Source organism: Schistocerca cancellata, chromosome 7 (genome assembly GCF_023864275.1).
Source record: "Schistocerca cancellata isolate TAMUIC-IGC-003103 chromosome 7, iqSchCanc2.1, whole genome shotgun sequence".
NCBI lineage: Eukaryota > Metazoa > Arthropoda > Insecta > Orthoptera > Acrididae > Schistocerca > Schistocerca cancellata.
In genome coordinates, this window is record NC_064632.1 from 252,425,062 (window position 1) to 252,430,575 (window position 5,514).

The window sequence follows — 5,514 nt, forward strand, 5'->3', positions numbered from 1 at the left end:
GATAATCTGAGCAAGTACTTTATTTTTCTTCAAAATATTCACTTAACACATAAAATACAGACTGAGGGGCTCTTACGTAAGGGCGGCCGTTAATAACTGATGCTACAACACTTCACTATAAAATTCATATGTCGCAATCACGGCACTCGGCAGTCTGTTCACAATTCACAAAATACACTCTTGTCTGCTGTTCTAAACACCTATATTGCGCTCAGCTTGAGCGTTTTCGAACGTCGCTACATACATACTTGTCCCCGAACGTGGCTACCAACCCTCTGCTACCCCACAGATGGGCGACACGTCTGTCTCTTAGCGTCGCTCAAACCCAGCTGACCTCAAAGATGGTCGCCCTGTCGACTTCCGATGTTTGACACAAAATTACGAATATTCTAAAACTAAACACAAAACGCATATGATACATTGAAAAATACGGAAAATTTCCAGACAATAACAATTTAAGGTTCAATTTTCTGTATCTGCCACCGTTATTTCACAAATAATGTTCTTGTGGCGTGATATTGCTTTTCCTGTATTTTTGATACTTGGCATAAATAAATAAAAATACATACTTAATTATCCATCTACCTCTTTAAACTTTAGAATGCTGCCGCTAGTTTCGCCTCTTTAAATTTAGGTATTACCAAAAACACAGTTTCTCTACGTCGAATCCCATATTACGACCTCTAATTAAAAAATTGTACAGATTCTGCAAAATCGGCTGTGATTGCTACTAGCCGCATCCGTAGGCATTTTGTTTATATTAATCGGCCAAAGCACTGCCGAGATATTAGCTTTTGAAATTTCATAAATTTATAATTCTTAAGACAACAATAACTTTTAAATTATTATATATTTTTGTGGCGCGTCTAGATAATTTAGTTTTACATATTTTTCTGTCCATGAGTGCCAACTCGCACCTCCGTGTCACTCTTGGTTCTATTTTTATCAAATTTTCTCTGGCATATAAATTGCTCCAAACGTGCAAACACGGCCATATGCACCCCTGCCTAGCTCCGGCTCAGGTTTTTCCAAGGCCGCGTAACACTAGCCGCTCGCCATGGCCCCATAGCAACCGCCAGACACGTGCTCTGCGGCGGGAACCTGCCCCTCTAATATCACCCTACAGCTTGTACGCTCACAACTTGTTGTTGTGGTCTTCAGTCCAGAGACTAGTTTGATGCAGCTCTCCATGCTACTCTATCCTGTGCAAGCTTCTTCATCTCCGAGTAACTACTGCACCTACATCCTTCTGAATCTCTTAGTGTATTCATCACTTGGCCTCCCTCTACGATTTTTACCATCCACGCTTCTCTCCAGCACTAAATTGGTGATCACTGGATGCCTCAGAATGTGTTCTACCAACAGATCCCTTCTTGTAGTCAAGTTGTGCCACAAATTGCTCTTCTCCCCAATCCTATTCAGTACCTCCTTATTAGTTACGTGATCTACCCATCTAATCTTCAGCATTCTTCTGTAGCACCACATTTCTAAAGCTTCTATTCTCTTCTTGTCTCAACTATTTATCGTCCACGTTTCACTTGCATACATGGCTACACTCCATACAAATACTTTCAGAAAAGACTTCCTGACGCTTAAATCTATACTCAATGTTAACAAATTTCTCTTCTTCAGAAATGCTTTCCTTGCCATTGCCAGTCTACATTTTATATCCTCTCTACTACGACCATCATCAGTTATTTTGCTCCCCAAATAGCAGAACTCATTTATTACTTTAGCGTCATTTCCTAATCTGATTCCCTCAGCATCACCCAATTTAATTTGACTACATTCTACTATCCTCGTTTTGCTTTTTTTGATGTTCATCTTATATCCTCCTTTCAAGACACTGTTCATTCCTTTCAGCTGCTCTTCCAGGTCCTTTGCTGTCTCTGACAGAATTACAATGTCGCTGGCAAACCTCAAAGTTTTTATTTCTTCTCCATGGATTTTAATTCCTACTCGAAATTTTTCTTTTGTTTCCTTTCCTGCTTGCTCAATATAAAGATTGAATAACATCGGGTATAGGCTACAACCCTGTCTCATTCCCTTCCCAACCACTGCTTCCCTTTCATGCCCCTCGACTCTTATAACTGGTTCTTGTACAAATTGTAACTAGGATTTCGCTCCCTGTATTTTACCCATGCCACATTCCGAATTTGAAAGAGAGTATTCCAGTCAACATTGCCAAAAGCTTGCTCTATGTCTACAAATGCTAGAAACGCAGGTCTGCCTTTCCTTAATGTATCTTCTAAAATAAGTCGTAGGGTCAGTATTGCCTCGCGTGTTCCAACATTTCTGTGGAATACAAACTGATCTTCACCGAGCTCAGCTTCTACCAGTTTTTCCATTCTTCTGTAAGGAATTCGTGTTAGTATTTTGCAGCCGTGACTTATTAATCAGGTAGTCCGGTTATTTTCACACCCGTCAACACCTGATTTCTTTGGGATTGGAATTACTATATTCTTCTTGAAGTCTGAGCGTATTTCGCCTGTCTCATACATATTGCTCACTAGATGGTAGAGTTTTGTCAGGTCTCGCTCTCCCAAGGCATTCACTAGTTCTAATGGAATGTTGTCTACTCCCAGGGCCTATCCATTTCCCTTTTTAAATTTTCTAACCTACCTACCCAAATATGCGATCTGACATTCCACGCTCCGATCCGTAGAACGCCAGTTTTCTTTCTCCTGCTAACGATGTCCTCCTGAGTAGTCCCCGCCTGGAATGGGGGTCTATTTTATCTCCGGAATATTTTACCCAAGAAGACGCCATCATCATTTAACCATAAAGTAAAGGTTACCCTGTAAGTAAATGCTGTTCCAAAAACACCAGCACATTGAGCATCTTTCGATAAGGTACAATTTATTAATATTAAATGTCAAATAATGACTTTCCGGCGTTTAAAGTTTTCAGTTGCTCTATGACACAGGACAAAGTTACTACATACGTATCACCACTGAGATGCAATGTTTTACATCATTAATGGAGGTCGAGACGCAAATGTCCCAATTTTGGATCGCGTCGTGCCGTCTTTAAATTTTTTATAATTCATCTTCACGTTTCTAACAGCTTCTTCCGTGGCTTGTCATTGCCAATAATTAACAAATTTAGAGTGAATATTCAAAACACGTTGATTATCTAGTAAGAAAAACTACCACTCATCGTGAGAACGACAAACATAGAAAAGGCTGCTGACAAATGTGAGAAAGAATTAAAGGTGACTTATTATCACTATTAGCAGCCTATAATGTATAAAAGAAAGTTTACAAGCTAGTTATTTTAGGAGACTTATTTTCCATACAAGAATGTTTTCAAACTAAGCACATATGCAGACGAAATATAGTCTGGTACTGGTGTGGAAATATTTCTGCTGGTGTTTTTTCCAGTTGTTTCAGTTACTTTCAATAGCAAAGGAAGAAGTTTACTTTTCTGGAGATGAATTGTAATTTTTCGCGCAAATTAGAACATACTTCACACAACCAGTAAATTTATTTACTAGTAGGTGAGCTTCCCCCTAAGTACTTTTTGTAACCCTTACCACTACATAAATAACAAGTGTGTAGTTGACAGGTTCTCAGTTTCAAAGAAGAAAATACAGTAATAGTTGTAAATTTTCTAACAAATTAGAACACACTTCACGCAACCAGCACGTTATTTAGCGTTGAGGAAGTTTCTCAAGTACATTTCCTACTACATGCAGCTATGCGGATGAGTATGAAGTGGGTACGCGGTCACTTTCTGAGAAAGAAAAGACAGCAATAGTTTCCAGATTTGCAGTGAATGAATTAGCTGCACATACAAAGAGCTTCTGCTTTAATTCGTCTGCTAGAATGGCTGACACAGTCTCGAAGATTCCGTGACAACAGAGATATTATGGAAGCCTTCGAGAAAGCCAAAGTATATCTTTGAAAGGAGGTCAGCCATAATCCCTCCCTTGATATGCATACAAATAAAGGCACGTAGCACTGGCAACCAGCCCTACCCTCTGTGTGTCGCGGGCGAACACCGACTGTCCCCCATCTACCTCTCCAGACTCTCAGCATAACTCCACGATGGCTCCCACTGAAGATCCCAGCAAACCAAAAAACCGACGCGTTGTTGGCTCCGGTAATTGAATAAAATGACAGAATCTGTGAAAATCGAATTAACAGATGACTACAGTTTCTTTTTCACTGAGCAACGGAGCAACTGCCATTGTTGATAGTAGCGCGTTCTTCCTACTGCATTTCATGCGCATCTGAAAGAATGCAATAATTTCGAAATAAAATAGGGTCCTGAAGTTTTCGGCGTTTACGTGCCGTAGTAATGTAGTACTACCATTAGTTCTGTGAGGCCTGTACCTGACAGAAGCGAAAGCAGCAGATTGGCAGTTCAGAGACAAGTCAGGTCATATGTAATTTGTGCTTCCTCAAAATGATCGCCAGTCACTGTTAAATGATCCATAAATAATATCAGCGAAGCTCTTTGCTAATAGCGGAATGAAATCAAAGGCTGAACGCGAAATGCATTCGGCACGTTGCGTGTCTGTACCACGATGTGCTGAGCTCGCAGTTCCAGCTGGCTTTTCTGAAACAAATATTACAAAAATCATAAATCATACACCACTTAATAATTTCGAGTAATACATTTTCCTTTAAATTGAACATAAATGTAACCCGTTTTTAACATATTGAACTATAAATCGAAACTAATTCTACTACAGAGAGACTTACATAAAATACGCGTACTCAGTCGACAGAGACAAGAGAAAAGAATACTCTGATTGACTATTCCGTCGGTTCTTAGCAGAATATTTTATACATTATGAATGAAATACACACAACACTGGTGTAATATTCTACAATATTTATTATTTTGTTCAGCCACAACTTTAAAATATGTCACCACGGTTTACTGTTCAGTTATTTTCTTCTGTGTACAACTGTTGTAATTTGTCTAATCTTCAGCAACTAATGTATCACACATTTCATCTTAGTTAAATAATCTTACATCGCATTTATTCCTAATTCCAACATTAACATTTTCATCTCTGGAGCAGCCAAAAACAAGTTCGTCTAGAAAATTACACCAGTGTTGTGCGTATTTCATGCGTAAAGAAAAAAGTACAGTTTTCTGAGAGGAGCTTTACTCCTCCCTTACATTATGTTGTAGAACAATTGAAAATACAATTCCTCCGGTTCGTTTCAGCCACAGGCTGATTTCTCTGATGTCTTTGATCTGAGTTCACACTTCATATTCGTTGTATTACATTTTCCAAAGACAATATGAATCATTTTCTTAAGAAAAGAACGCACATTCGCGCAAGAAAATCATTTTCAAATATTTGTTATATTTAAAAAGAGACGGCTTTCTTCAAGTAATGCTTTAGAGCACAGTATACGGAACACACGTATCAGCACATAATACGTATGTTCCACATCTCCTTGCAAACCACTGTATCGATTTAAACCAGACTGAACACATACCACTTACCACCTGGAAGTCCGCCTCCGGTAGCTGAGTGGTGCGAGCACGGTA